Consider the following 16,686-nt stretch of genomic DNA (forward strand, 5'->3'; position numbering starts at 1 on the left):
CGCCTCCGGCCATCTCGAGAACCGGTCCACAACGACTAACGTGTATCTTTTCCCTTCGACCGATTGAATCATGTCGACAAAATCCACCACTAGCTCCCTCATGGGGCCGTTTGGAGTCGGGATGTAACCCGTGGGGGTGGTTACCCCTCGTCTCACGTTGTTTTTCAAGCAGATTACACATTTGCCAATGACGTGATCGATTTGTTCGAGCAAATATGGCGCCCAAAAACCACATTCTGTGGTTATTTTTCACTTCACCTCCCCCCTTGACACATGGGCTAGCGCTAGCCCATGTGCCTCTTGTATTAGCAGTCCTAACAAATCTGGTGGGGCAACCACCAAACCCTCGTGATTTCTCCACACCCCGTCCGAGTCTTGGCACGCCCCCCTCGACACCCACAAATGTTTGTCCATCGGACTAACTGCTGTTCGCGTCAATGTTACATCCCTGAGTGTGACCTTATCTTCGAGGTCGACCTCATGCGTGACCTACAAAGTTTTTTCCGTCTGCTGACCCTTCGTTACAATGTAAATTCTACCCGTTCCTGGCAGCTTTTCCTGCCGCAGATGTCACTGTCTCAATCACACTGTCATCTCTCTGAAGCCCCGTCAATCTTGTCACTTCAATCAATCTTTCCCCATCCATATACTATTTTCCACCCCCAAATTCCTTCTTCAGTTTAAAGATGCGGAGCATTCTCAAACTGGTACCACTCACAGCATTGTTGTTCCCTTGATCTGTACATTTATGTATCCGTGTCTTATGTTCGAGCCACCTCACTGTTCAAATCAGTCATCATTCTGAAACAACGCTCATGTAATCTTTCCAAAATGGTACAACTACTCAAGTCCTTTCAATATTCATTATGCAAACTAATCGTCCTAAAATGTATAATTAAACATTTGCCCTGTAATAGCAGCTTTAATGCAGTCACACGTTCAAAAATTTTCCCTCTTCCTTGTTTCTGGCCCCGTCTTCCTCCGACATTCAATGACCTTCCAAACTTTCGTTGTGTATTGTGCCACTGTCCAATCGCTGTATGATTTGTCCTTCGTGCTTTGTCATTGAAAAACCTTAAACCTTATTGTCACTAGATTGTTACCACGCTTCGCATCCATTCCAGGTTGTTGTCTCCCATTAACTCCCTTTCTTTCAAGATGCTTCTTCTGCTCCTTCCATCACTGCTTGTCCTGTTAAACCTTAAAAAAAACAAGTGAATTTGGAAAAAAAACTTTGAATCTCACAATTAAAAATTGAAATCTACTCATCCATTTCTATTTTACCACTCCCCCCTTTGACACATTCACCCAATGTGTCATCATGTATCAAAAGGAACCTGCAAAGTGTTCCCCCACATCACCACACTCATCGTAGCCAGGCCCGCAGAACCTCTAGCTTCCATCTGGGCCCCGGGACCGTCGCCCCAAGTCCCTGAAAATTGACTGTCCACCACACACTCGGCAACACAAACAAAAATCATAGCACTCCTGTCAGTGAGCATATAGCCTTGCTGACAGCGGACATTTGTACACACAAAAACTACACTGACATCAAGTATCAAAATAAAAACAGTCGTAAAATGAATCCTGGCGCCCGCGGATCATGTCCTGAAAACCATGTCATCAACAAATTCATCATAAAAACCAAAAGGGCAAGGGTTAACATATTCTTGTAAATTCAACACAAACTTTCCACGAACGCAATCGACAACCTGCTAAGACGAAAACAAGTTACGCAGAATTCACCATAATGACAAAAGCCAGTGTAGTGATTTTCTCTTGTCAACATATTCAATAAAAAAATTCAGTGCCTCGATGTGCCGTGTCGTTTCATGTTATTTTAAAAAGGAGCTATTTTTCCACTCGAGTACCATCTACTGGCTCAGGTTGTACACTGAATCACTTCATCCCAAATGCCACTTTAAAATCTTTGTTTTCGTTTTAATTCCTAGCAGACTTTTTAAAGTTGGAGCGTGGCTGGTAAGACGCGTTAGATTCCTCAGCTTGCGTCAGCAGTTTGCGCAAGTAGCCAGAGACGCCTAGACCATGGGTGAGCTTCAGTTGCCAGACAGACAACGTCATGGTGACGTGCGTTATACCTGTCAGCATTTTGACGTATAATAGACGTCTTGAGGTCTACCGTATTTGCCGGTGTATTGGTCGACCTTTTTCGATCCAAAATCGACCGAAAAAAATCGACCTCGACTTATACACCGAGTCATAAAATTTAACTTCGTATTCATCACTTCAAATGTGATGGTAACCAAGGCCGTTTCTCATGCATCTCATTGTGCGTTGCACTTAGAAAATTTGAACCGGGCGGCGTGCGCGAGTGCGCGGCCCGCTGGAAGTCGAATGAGGCTCCGCGATTTCATCCGCGGTGCTTATAATGTGCCGATCCGCTCGGCGGGAGCTATTTTCGGCCACTTGGCGCGTGCGCACGGCCTCCCGGATGTGCCGGGCGGCGTGCGCGAGCTCGCCGGCCGCTGGAAGTCGAATGAGGCTCCGCGATCTCCTCCGCGGTGCTTATAAACAGCCGATCCGCTCGGCTGGAGCTATTTCCGGCCACTGCGCATGCGCACGGCCTCCCGGAATTTGAACACATTTCGTCAATAAATTTCGCATATTTCTGATTGAATTTTGAAGTTTAATATAATGCAACAATTGAGCTCGACTTATACAAAGGATATATCATAAAATCGTAAATTTCCGTCGAATTTGAGGGGGTCGACTTATACACCGAGTCGACTTATACATCGGCAAATACGGTATATGCTACCTAGACGTCTAAAACGCGGCTAAAAAAAAGGTCTAAAAGTGAAAGTTTAGACGTCTAAAAGACGTCTTACAGCGGTATATCCCGTAGACGTCTAATAGGCGTCTAATAGACGTCTCGGCTATAGACGCGTCTATAGCCTAGACCAGTGTTTCCCAACCACTGTGCCGCGGCACACTGGTGTGCCGTGGGATTGTCCAATATTAATTACGGACCGCATTGTAAACAGGATCGCCAAACCACTGGCCAGTTCGCGCAAGGCCTGGTCAGCCACTTGCTAATCGTGCATGTGTGGAGAATCGGAGAATCTTGAGATTTCATATTGTGTCGATCTGATTGTATTGCATCGGCACATATTCAGTTTATGTGTGTGTTGCTGTGTGCTTTTGCTAACAGTGACAGACACTATGACGGTTGTGGTGCGTTTGTGGTCCAATGGAAATCAGAGCATGCAGTTCAACCGGAGAACCTGGATTGGTTATTTTTCACATACGTAAAATAAGCAGTCAAGTCGAGATTCCTCGACTGTGATAGCTACTCAGCTGCTGTCAGAACAGCAGAGCGTCTTTAAGAGTGACTTTGTTCTTATTGTTGCAATATTTATAGACCTAGTCTAAAACAGTAAACAAAATCACGTTGATTCTTTTATTTTAATCACAATCACTTTAAATAGTTTATTTCTTACACCGTCTAAAACCTTTTTAAAAAACTGTCACTTTTATTTAAAAAAAGGAATACAATTAAAAGAATATTTAGTATTTATTTCTATTAAATTATTCGACTCTCCATACATATATAGGAATAGGACTGTACGTGTTTCGTTGTAATATAACTGATTTTAATATAGGAGCTTAACAGTTTTTTGTTGGCGGTGTGCCGCGAGATTTTTTCCAATGAAAAGGTGTGCCGTGATTGAAAAAAGGTTGGGAAACACTGGCCTAGACGTCTAATAGAAGTCTATATGTGAAAGTTTTCTAGACGTTTAAACGTCTATTCAACATTAAATAAGGTTCTCTTTAGTACATTTAACCTGTGATCCTTACCTTTGTGATGTGCCAGGGTGTGAAAATTGACATCTTTTTTTTTTATATATAAAAATACGTTTCAGTAACAGTCATACGTTAGCTGCAGATATAGATACACCTTTTGATGTTAAAATTAACCAAAAACATAATTGAACCTAAATAAAAACATTTTTCAAACATAATCCAACCATCACAAATATAAATGTGCAATGTTTTTAATCATATGTTTAAAAAAAATTGTAAAAATATACATACAATATTAAAAAATGGGAGCTATTTTAATAGAACAAAACTACTAAGTTGCAATATAAATGTATACATACTTTTTATGCAGGACATATCAAATAAACACAACAACCTGCTCAGCCAAACACAAGGGGGAAACAAAATAAACATCACTCTCTTGTGGGCTTTTGTTAGCCCCCTCTGCTACTCAGCGCTGGAGCTTGTTTTAATTTTAAAGCCATTGCTGTCCTTGTTTCATCATCCGTGGCCTCTTTGTGCATGTCCCCAACAGCTACTACAAAGATGAACTCGATGGACATTGGACACCACCCATTGTAGACCTTGGGATTACTCTGTAAAAGAAATATGAAAAAAAACAACTGCCTGTAAAACAGTTTTTTCTTGATGTCGTGTCAGTCGCATATTTTAACATTATAACATTAAGCAATCACACAGGAACGAACACAGGTTTTTTTCTATTTACCAGCGCTATCAGAGCAGGCTTCCTGAGGGCCCTCTGCACGAGTCACACAACCACGCATATTGAATGTTGTCATTGTCATTTGTGTAGAGTCTATAACAGAAAAGAAAGAGTCATTGAGAGCAGACACCACATCATAAGCCTTCACTGTTGTCTTTTTTAATCTACAGTACAGAGGTCAAACTCATCATACCTGTCCATGGTCTTCTTGGAAACATGCAGGTCTTCAAATCAGCCCCTCCCAACACAAGACTGTTTTGCAATCTGTATACAAGGAATTATGAACAGTGTCTCAGAAGAGTGGAATTAAGAGTGGACAAAGTTGAATTGAGGACTTTTTTTTCTAGGAAATCAAGCAAAAAATAACTGAAAATTCAGTAACTTTGATAGTCCAGCAATTAAACCAAATGGTTTGTAAGCTATCAAGAGTGAAGGGGGGACCACAACATCCAAAATTTTGACCACTAATTTTGATAGTGCAGCAATTAAACCAAATGGTTTGTAAGCCATCAAGAGTGAAGGGGGGACCACAACATCCAAGATTTTGACTAACTACCGTATTTGCCGGTGTATTAGTCGACCTTTTTCGATCCAAAATCGACCGAAAAAAAACGACCTCGACTTATACACCGAGTCATAAAATTTAACTTCGTATTCATCGCTTCAAATGTGATGGTAACCAAGGCCGTTTCTCATGCATCTCATTGTGCGTGGGTGTGCGTCCGTCAGGCTCATCAAACAGTGAGAAACTGAATCATTATAAAGCGTTCGTCGCATTAACACGCATCCTCAGCAACAATTTCAAATATTCTCACCTCAATAACGGACATCGAAAGCCAGGCAGCGACGATAACTGCTAGGGGGAAGTACTGGGTATTGAGCGAATGTGCGAGTCATCGCGCGTCAAGCAACGACAATAACTACCGGTACGTAAACATTCAATCGCCATGTCTAAATGAATGTCGTTGGCACTTAGAAAATATTCGCCAAACTTGGCCGGACTTCCAGGGGAAGAGGCCGAATTTTCACTTGTGGTGGCCGACACGGGGAACCAGCCGAGGCAGACACTTTACGGCGGTTGAGTCGTTCGCACTTTGAAAATATTTGCCAAACTTGGCCAGACTTCCAGGGGAAGAGGCCGAATTTTCACTTGTGGTGGCCGACATGGGGAACCAGCCGAGGCGGACACTTTACGGCGGTTGAGTCGTTGGCACTTAAAAAATATTCGCCAAACTTGGCCAGACTTCCAGGGGAAGAGGCCGAATTTTCACTTGTTCTGGCCGACATGGGGAACCAGCCGAGGCGGACTCTTTATGGCGCAAGAGCCGTTGGCACTTAGAAAATTTGAACCGGGCGGCGTGCGCGAATGCGCGGCCTGTGGAAGTCGAATGAGGCTCCGCGATTTCATCAGCGGTGCTTATAAAGTGCCGATCCGCTCGGCCGGAGCTATTTTCGGCCACCCGGCGCGTGCGCACGGCCTCCCGGCTGTGCCGGGCGGCGTGCGCGAGCTCGCCGGCTGCTGAAAGTCGAATGAGGGTCCGCGATCTCCTCCGCGGTGCTTATAAACAGTCGATCCGCTCGGCGGGAGCTATTTCCGGCCACTTGGCGCGTGCGCACGGCCTCCCGGATGTGCCGGGCGGCGTGCGCGAGCTCTCCGGCTGCTGGAAGTCGAATGAGGCTCTGCGATCTCCTCCGCGGTGCTTATAAACAGCCGATCCGCTCGGCGGGAGCTATTTCCGGCCACTTGGCGCGTGTGCACGGCCTCCCGGATTTGCCGGGCGGCGTGCGCGAGCTCTTCGGCTGCTGGAAGTCGAATGAGGCTCTGCGATCTCCTCCGCGGTGCTTATAAAGAGCCGATCCGCTCGGCGGGAGCTATTTCCGGCCACTTGGCGCGTGTGCACGGCCTCCCGGTGGTGCCTGGCGGCGTGCGCTGGACGCTGGAAGTCGAATGAGGCTCCGCGATCTCCTCCGCGGTGCTTATAAAGTGCCGATCCGCTCGGCTTGGAGCTATTTCCGGCCACTGCGCATGCGCACGGCCTCCTGGAATTTGAACACATTTCGTCAATAAATTTCGCATATTTCTGATTGAATTTTGAAGTTTAATATAATGCAACAATTGAGCTCGACTTATACAAAGGATATATCATAAAATCGTAAATTTCCGTCGAATTTTAGGGGGTCGACTTATACACCGAGTCGACTTATACACCGGCAAATACGGTATCTTCCTATGGATCACTACCAATAAAAATGTAGACCGTATTAATTACTTTCATTACAATGTCCAACGACTGGGTAATTATACAGCTGAATCATTTGCCGCAGTTTATGAACAATTGGCTGCAACGTTGTTAATGGCGTTCCAAAATAGAATTGCGTTGGACAGGCTATTGACTAAGGAACATGGTGTGTGTGGAATGTTTGGTGATGCATGCTGTACTTTCATCCCAAACAACACGGCACCAGGAGGCTGACTGACCAAGGTGTTGGAAGGACTAAGGACACTGAACAAAAAGATGAAGGATCATTCAGGCCTACACACCGATATTTGGTCTGATTGGATGAAAACGTTCGGAAGCTGGAAAGGCCTCATCATGTCTGTGCTTGTTGCTGTGGCTATTTTTACTACAATTATGATTTTATGCGGTTGTTGTATTCCATGTATTAGGTCACTCACTGTCCGGTTGATCGAGAAAACCGTTGGCCCATTGCCACCGATGGGCCAATATACCCTGGTGACTCAACATGAGCAGCAGGGGGAAGGAAGGACCGACAGCACGCTGGTAGCTGTTTGCTAGAGTAACGGGTGATGACCTCATAAATGAGGTCATGAGAGGGAATAAAGGGAAATGTGCTTTCGGCAGTTTGCAAACATATTTTTTAAGGTTGTGTTAAACTTATCATATTAATATAATATCTAGTATTGGAGTGCTCGTGTGGATTGGTGGGTGGCGAAGAATGTGCAGGCAAACTGCATGAACTTGTTTTCTTCGAAGTGTTGTGGAATAGGCCCAGACAGGGACTACCGGACGAGAACACCTCAAGGTCGGTGAGAAACGAAACAACATCACGTCCAGGTGGCTCGCGCACGCCGCCCGGCACCACCGGGAGGCCGGAAATAGCTCCAAGCCGAGCGGATCGGCACTTTATAAGCACCGCGGAGGAGATCGCGGAGCCTCATTCGACTTCCAGCGGCCAGCGCACTCGCGCACGCCGCCCGGCACCACCGGGAGGCCGTGCACACGCGCCAAGTGGCCAGAAATAGCTCCCGCCGAGCGGATCGGCTCTTTATAAGCACCGCGGAGGAGATCGCAGAGCCTCATTCGACTTCCAGCAGCCAGAGAGCTCGCGCACGCCGCCCGGCACATCCGGGAGGCCGTGCGCACGCGCCAAGTGGCCGGAAATAGCTCCCGCCGAGCGGATCGACTGTTTATAAGCACCGCGGAGGAGATCGCGGACCCTCATTCGACTTTCAGCAGCCGGCGAGCTCGCGCACGCCGCCCGGCACAGCCGGGAGGCCGTGCGCACGCGCCGGGTGGCCGAAAATAGCTCCGGCCGAGCGGATCGGCACTTTATAAGCACCGCGGATGAAATCGCGGAGCCTCATTCGACTTCCACAGGCCGCGCATTCGCGCACGCCGCCCGGTTCAAATTTTCTAAGTGCCAACGGCTCTTGCGCCATAAAGAGTCCGCCTCGGCTGGTTCCCCATGTCGGCCAGAACAAGTGAAAATTCGGCCTCTTCCCCTGGAAGTCTGGCCAAGTTTGGCGAATATTTTTTAAGTGCCAACGACTCAACCGCCGTAAAGTGTCCGCCTCGGCTGGTTCCCCATGTCGGCCACCACACGTGAAAATTCGGCCTCTTCCCCTGGAAGTCTGGCCAAGTTTGGCAAATATTTTCAAAGTGCGAACGACTCAACCGCCGTAAAGTGTCCGCCTCGGCTGGTTCCTCGTGTCGGCCACCACAAGTGAAAATTCGGCCTCTTCCCCTGGAAGTCCGGCCAAGTTTGGCGAATATTTTCTAAGTGCCAACGACTCAACCGCCGTAAAGTGTCCGCCTCCGCTGGTTCCTTCGGTCGGCCAGAACAAGTGAAAATTCGGCCTCTTCCCCTGGAAGTCCGGCCAAGTTTGGCGAATATTTTCTAAGTGCCAACGACATTCATTTAGACATGGTGATTGAATGTTTACGTACCGGTAGTTATTGTCGTTGCTTGACGCACGATGACTCGCACATTCGCTCAATACCCAGTACTTCCCCCTAGCAGTTATCGTCGCTGCCTGGCTTTCGATGTCCGTTATTGAGGTGAGAATATTTGAAATTGTTGCTGAGGATGCGTGTTAATGCGACGAACGCTTTATAATGATTCAGTTTCTCGCTGTTTGATGAGCCTGACGGACGCACACCCACGCACAATGAGATGCATGAGAAACGGCCTTGGTTACCATCACATTTGAAGCGATGAATACGAAGTTAAATTTTATGACTCGGTGTATAAGTCGAGGTCGATTTTTTTCGGTCGATTTTGGATCGAAAAAGGTCGACTAATACACCGGCAAATACATTTGGCTCTCATTTGGCAATACAATCATTTGGCTCTCCCCCTTTTTCCTGTTGTCTAGCTCAAATATGTTTCTCAGTCTGCTTCTCTTTATTGCCCCTCTTGGCGAGTCTCACTCCCCCCTTTTTCTCTTCCTAAAAATCCTGTCTGTCACACCATCCAGCACCTCTCCCTGCTTCCTTAAATCGTCACCTATTTCCACTCCTTTCATCCACTGCAAAGCTGCAGCTCCACACAGGGAGCGCCAAGCCCTCTCCCTCGAATGGGCAGTTTTTAATGTAATTTACGTCATTGCTGTCCAGATCTTCTATCCTCAATCTCCCTTGCTGTCAATCCCTGTTAAAATGCCAAAATGCCCCTGTTCCTCTTGACTGAATCCACTTTAGTCCAAATGTCCTATTCTAAAATGTATCTAACTCGACTTCTACTTCTTAAGCCTGACGAGCCAAAATATCAGATCTCGCTCTTGTTTCTTACCGTTTTAGCCTTTGTTTTATCCAAATCTGTTCAATCTCTGACTATGATGCTTTTTTCTGTAGCTCTACGCATTATTCAATTTTTTATTAAATCTCCTCAGTTCTGTCAAACTCAGTGCACAATGAAGCTCCTGTCCACCTTGACCCAAGCTCCACCCAGTTTGGTAACGCCACAGCAACGAGTGCGATTTGGCCGTCGGACACTTCTTTTGCAGCACCTCACACTCTCAAGTTGGTGTTCTTTTGTGGTTGCTACAGAGCCAACCCATCCATCACTCTCGAATGAGTCTATTGTTCAAATGAGTCAATTTTCATCATTGTGAGTTCCTCCGCTTCTCACTGTCTTTTCTCGTCCCCGAGGATGTTGTCTTTCCTCCGGGGTGTACTTGCCCCCTCCAAGCACAACAACAGTCTTTCTTTGTCCTTGCCAAAGGTCAAAGGTGCCTCAAAGCCAGGCACCATTTTGTAGTCGTCCACGGCTGCAGGCGGAGTCTCGGGATCGAGTTTCAGGGATCCTGGCACTGAGAGTGACAGACTGGGACATCAAACTTGTAAGACTATTTCCAAATGTAGCTGCTGCCATCAATTCACTAGTAACGTTTGTTTACCAAATGTCAAATTCTCCTAGTATCAGCGATCTCGTCTTTATATTGTAAGTCCTGCAACTCATCCTATTTCCGAGCTACGTTTAGTCTATAGTTCCAATTTAATGCGACAGTACATTGTGTCTTCAGTATCATTATTCAAAATTAACTCATCAAGGTCTGCGTTCTACATCTAGCCCTGATCTATGTCTTGACCTCTCAAACGTTATTACCTGTGTCATGCTTGCTCAAAAATGTGCCTAAGAATATGGTGCTGTGAATTTCCAATCTCCCCGATCAAATTGGATCCCGCTTCTCAGCTCTTCTTTCTCATGCTCCTGTTAGCCTGCAATTGTCCAAATCAAAAATGTTATTTTCTTTTAATTGTCTTTCTTTTGAACCTCTAAATCGCTCGTGTTGCTAACCTATCTTTATCATTATTTACGAGTGAGCCCCCCTTTCTTGAACATTCTCTGATCCATGCCGTCTTCCTCCTCACACGCCCGCACCCACACAAAGTGTGCACATAAACGCACACACCGAGCGCGCACACAACCGCTCAATCTCACTGCTTCAAACATTCACTGAGAAACTCACACTGTCCCTGCCCCGCCCGCAGCCATAGCACCCCCCGTGCGAGGGGGGCACGGCATCAATTTTGTCCGGTTACAGGCTGGCCATTTCCTGCAACAATCATGATGCCGGCCCACCGCCCGCACGAGCATAGCACAGGCCCACGTGCACAACCCAGACCCGCGACTACGCGCGAGTGCAGGCACGCTCATCAGTCTCAACCTCTCAAAGAGCAAGCCAACTTTGCTGTTCCGCCCTTCATCATGTTCACATTCGACATCTTTCAATGTCTTCTACACAACATTTGTTGTCTCTTATTCTCATCCTATCAAGCCACCGTTCTAGTAACTTTCTGTCACACGCCTTATTTTCTCTACTGCCACACATTGCTCATCTTAGTTTCTCTAACCAATTTAAACACACCATTGTCCACTTCTCAATTTCCCTATTATCGCTCAAAAGCCTCCTAAACATTCTCCATTACTGATTTCTTCCATAGAACACACATCTCACTCACACACACTCATATACACACCCACTCATGAGGATCCTCTGCGCGCACACACACTCTCCCCCCAATTTGGTTCATTTTGGATATTTTAGTGGTCTGATCTCTCACAGGAGGAACTGTTACCACCGGATATTTTTTGAGGAGGCCTCACTTCCCCTCGGGGATCTCTAAAAAACCCCAGCTATTTGAATACGATTGTCACCGCACCTTTGTCCGCCACGATGAAGCACTAGGTCCCTGACCTATCCGTAGTACGTGTAAGTCCCTGACTTTACCGTACACGTTACACACGTAAGTTCCAAACTTATTCACCGTATGTATCTTAACTTCATGCACACCTTATTTGATCTGAACGACAGTCTCCTCTTAAATTTCCTCTTTCAATTTGCAGCATTTCGACTTATAGTAACAGGTATTCTGCTTACCTTATCGGTGATGAGCTCAGGGTTGAGGAGACGTCGTACCAGCTCAACGTTGTGCGCTTATTCCAAACGGTTCGCCGACCGGGAGACAGTGTCCCTGACACTGTCCGGTGTCTTGGCTAAAGACCACGAGTTGTCAATTACCCTTCGCTTGACATCACGTCCGCGGTCACCAAGAAATTGTTAGGTTACGGATTTTAGTTATTGATCTGACTCCAAATTGCGATCAACACTTAACACATAAATTGCTATGTCCTAATCCACACACTGGCGCACCTAACAATTTTGCGAGTTCGTTCTGTCAAAGAGAAGACCAGTAGATCAATCAGACCAAATTTACCAATTGTTTATTCCTGACAAAGCGCACTAATACAGGCCCTCACACTAAAGCTTGTGCGTTTTTGTGACCACCAAAAGACGACACATTCTTCCAGGTTGCCCAGTTTTGAAGAAACACAATATGAATATTAAAGCATGCAAAATATTGTGAGATGATTGGTCGAGGGCCATCTCCTCCCCGTCCAGGTGTCGCTGAGGTCAGGCGGTTGGGTTTTCCCCGCGAAGCCCGGCCACATAGACGTGTTGTTGTTCTCGTTTCTCACCGATCTTGAGGTGTTCTCGTCCGGTACTCCCTATCTGGGCCTATTCCACAACACTTAGAAGAAAACAAGTTCATGCAGTTTGCCTGCACATTCTTCGCCACCCACCAATCCACATGAGCACTCCAATACTAGATATTAATATGATTAGTTTAACACAACCTTAAAAAATATGTTTGCAAACTCCCGAAAGCACATTTCCCTTTACACGAAAGAGAGAGACTTGAGATTTTATTTATTTAAGAAAACCACTCCATACACTATGCATCGACATGAAACAAACTTTTGGGAATTTAAAGCAAATTCAGCTACCATCAATGTTTAGCGTTTGTGTCAGAAGCTCTTCTCTTCGAAATCATTAAAACTAAAACAACTAGTCACGTAGCGAATTATGGGAAAAGTACAGTGGAGCCTCGGTTTTCGAACGTCCCGGTTCTCGAACAAATCGGTATTCAAACAAAAAATTCGAGATTTTTTTGCTTCGGATGTCGGACGAAATTCGGTTGTTGAAACTCGCGAGATGAGCCGAGAGGACCCGCATGCCAACTGACTCCGTTTGTTCTTATATTCTCGTTACTCTGAGGATTGCATCAACTCTAATCATGCCTCCAAAGGAAGCAAGTGGGAGCAGTAAAGCCATCCTAAAACACAAAGACGCTCCTAAAGTAATGCGACAGTGAGCGCCCGGTTGTGGTTGCGCGATCGGACCAAATTAAATTTAATCAAGAATGGGATAACAACCATGTATGCTTGTAAATCTGACTTGTGAGTCAGTGCCTTAGCGTCACAGTACGTTTGTAAATCTGACTCTGAGTCAGTGCCTCACCAACCCTCACCGCACGTCACTGGAGCCCCATTGCTACTCGGATGACAGAGACACCGATATTTCCCATTAACTAGTCAGAGTGGGGATCTATGGATTCTTCACCAACATTGAGACGCCCCGCCCCAAACAATGAGGCCGCTTTGTAGTCAGACTTCCCCCCACTCCGAAAATGGGGTCCAGCACTCTCTGTAACTTCCAGTGACTGAGGTGAAACCAGCTGGGCCTTCCAGCAATGTTCAGTGCAGTGGGGGTAGTCAGCAAGACTTGGAATGGTCCCTCCCACCATGGCTGGCCCAGTTTGTCCTTTTTGACGACCTTCATGTCGTCTCAGTCTCCTGGCTTGGAGCGGTTGTTGACCTGTGGGGAAGAAAGATCAGGTGGCAGTAAATTTGCATTTGACACATCTTTTAGTTTGAGTGCTCTGATGATGCTATCTGCCAAGGACTGTTCTTCGTCTGCTTTTTGCAAATCTTGTATGTATCATTCACTAGTCAATTTTATTGTCCTTTTGAACTGGGCAAATAGGAGTGTTTGCAAGAAGAGTTTGAGCACTTCCTAATGATTCCTCCTGACCAAAGAACATTTATGACAGGGGCTATCCCATTTATTGCCTCCTGTTTTAGAGGAGATTGTCTGATCTTGGTTACTGGAGGAATGGACCGTAAGTCCTGTAGCAGATGGTCCCTTTGCCCACCTCCTTATCAGTTAAAAAAATGTTGATTAGTCAGGGAAGCGCATAAGCGCGTGCCCTTCCAAACAGCTACACCACTTCCTCATAGCTTCTTTAGTCACTTTTCAATCATCTTCCGATTGCTTCAAGCAAAAGTTTGAAAAGCTTGAGAAAATTTTAACTTAATGGTATGACGCAAAATGTATTAGAGAATCCATATGTCGTAAAGTGTTGTATTATTACTATCTTTCACTATCTGTCCTACTCCCTCCCTCCTTCTGAGGCTTGGCGACGCCCATGCCTCACACCTTGACAAACTTTTTGGGAGGATGTGTTCTTTACTACATATGATTCTATCATCATTTAATTTGACTTTCTTTCCAAAACGCTTCTCAGTTTACCAATTCACACATCTTCTGCATGTGTTACTGGTTCTCCAGTTTCTATCTCTAGTTAATTATCAATCCAAAAGCAACTTTTTTTTCTTAGCTTTTAACTTACTCAAAATCATTCTTTCTTCAATGGTTTTCTACTCATTTTCCATAGTAGTCTCCAACAACTTCAACCATTCAACCTGTATTTTCCTTTCATTCAGGCAATCATTCAACCTTGCTCATTTGCATCTCACAGTCTTTTTATCACATTGGTCCCAATTTATCCAAGCTCTCCACACAACATTGATATATTATTCTCAACTCAAGGTTCTTGATAGAACAATCCACCAATCCAAAAAAACTCAACACAAAAAAACTGCTGGCAAATGAATCAGAATTTTTTTTGTTTTGTTTTTGTTTTTAAATTTAACTCAATCTCTCGAATTTAACTCACATATAGAAGTTTGTATAATGTTATGACACAACCAATCAATTATTCTTATTAAATCAAGCATTGCAATGTCTTAAATTCACAATTTTGCTTCATCCAATTCCTGAAAACATGTTTTCTCTCTCTTTCGAATTTGTCTTCAAGGTGAGACACTAATGAGCACTACTGTGAACCAGTTTCTGCCCACAGATTTCTTTCTTTTTCTCTCTTTTTTATTTTTCAAAATTGTTAGAGATTTGCTCACTCAAACAATATTTTGCAAGAACCACACGGGAGACAAGTAAGTCCTTTTTGGACACCTGCAGGTGGAGAGTTCACTCGCTCCAGAATGAAGTCTGAACCCTCGTTCCTGCGATGGGATATTTATTAAGAGAAACAGAGTGGGGGTTTGGGTAAACTGGCTAAAGCCCTTGTCCTCTAGTCTAAACATGTCAGGGGATGTTTTACGACCTTGTGATAAGGAGGACAAGGTAAGGTATTTATTACCTGTTGCATTCCAACATAATCCTATGATAAAGATAACCTGGAAAACCCTAACAAAAATTGTTTCTGTTTTGCGGTGCAAATTGGATAGACCACAGTGCAGCAAATTTCTTTGCACTACACGTTTAGCCAATTTAATCATTTTAACACATACGCACACACATACACATAGCTCTTGCGCGCGAGGGCTGGGGGCCCGGCATCAATGATTTGTCACAGGCTGGCCATTTCCTGCAGTCTCTCATGAAGCTGGTCTCGCCCACGCACGCGAGGACAGCACATTCTAATTTTTTATTTATCTTTAGAAGCAAGTTGTATTTCTTTACCACTTGAGTTGCAAATATTAACTTTGGTGTACACACACAATTTGATCTCTGGTCATTTGTCATTGGGCATACAAACAGCATTGTCATACTTCTTGTATGGACAGGAGCTCTAATAATCTCAAAAAAGTTCTAATAATCTGACAATGACATGTTTTGCTGTCATATGGGGGAGGCTTCAGGTCTTTTAAATTTGGAAACATGATTTGCATAGGAGCGGAAGCTCCTCTTGCCCCTTTGCTTGAGGCACGGTTTGAGCTGTGGCCTTGCACCTGCGCACTGGCGCCTTATTGTGTTCTGGTCTGACAAACACTTGTGACCTCATCAGTTTTCATCTTTCTATGCTTTGTCTCTTGAATTTGTTCTCTTCTCTCTTGTGAAGCTTTCAATCACACTCTAGCGCATTTCAGTTCTCTCCCTTTTCTTCCCAGCCACACTCTCCTCTAAAACGTCTACCACTTCTTCCACATTTCAACTTCAACTTTCCTTCTGCTCCATATTTTGTCTTCCACTTCAGCATGTATCACATACAATTAGGAAATCTACACACCATGTACTTCTCATCTCCTTCAAGAGTGCCTTTATTTGGAGATTTGCAGTTTTCTTTTCCCATCTTAATTTTAGTAGTTTTAGTTTTTTCAATTTTTTTTTTCAATTTTTATCTTTGAGGATCCTCAATGCAGGTTTAAATTGACCTTTCAACAAATTTCTAGCCTGTGTTATTTGCTAGTATTGCACTTTAGTCTATTTATCCTACCAGTCACACTCAACCACACAACTTTCATGCAAAAGGCTTGGAAAAATGGAGAAAAAAGAATCTACGCCCTTCTTCAATGAAGAAAAAGAAGCTCTGTTTTTCTTAACCTGTTCCTTCCACTGGGTCTTGGACCCAAGCTGTTTCTTGGCTCGGAAAAACCAAAACCGTATCTCATAGCTCGGATAAACCAAAGCCGTATCTCATAGCTCGGACAAACCAAAACCGTATCTCATAGCTCGGACAAACCAAAGCCGTATCTCATGGCTTGGACAAACCAAAGCCATATCTCATGGCTTGGACAAACCAAAGCCGTATCTCATGGCTTGGACAAACAAAAGCCGTATCTCATGCACTTTTAAGTTTTACATGTTTCACCACAACTTTTAGGGCTTTTACTTACTTGTCCCCTGGTTCGTTGCACTACCGGATCCCGTCAATCCACTGTTGTCAGACGAAGGCAGACCTAAGATGCTGGCCCAGCGAAGAATTTTCTTCCCAGGTTTTTCTTTTCCAGGTCCTCCTAATGGACGCTGGCTTGTCGACAATGCAGCACGTCGTCCTCCGTCGATCAGC

The sequence above is a fragment of the Syngnathus floridae genome, chromosome 21 (genome assembly GCF_059516105.1).
Source record: "Syngnathus floridae isolate MCC-2025c chromosome 21, RoL_Sflo_1.0, whole genome shotgun sequence".
In the NCBI taxonomy this organism is placed as follows: Eukaryota; Metazoa; Chordata; class Actinopteri; order Syngnathiformes; family Syngnathidae; genus Syngnathus; species Syngnathus floridae.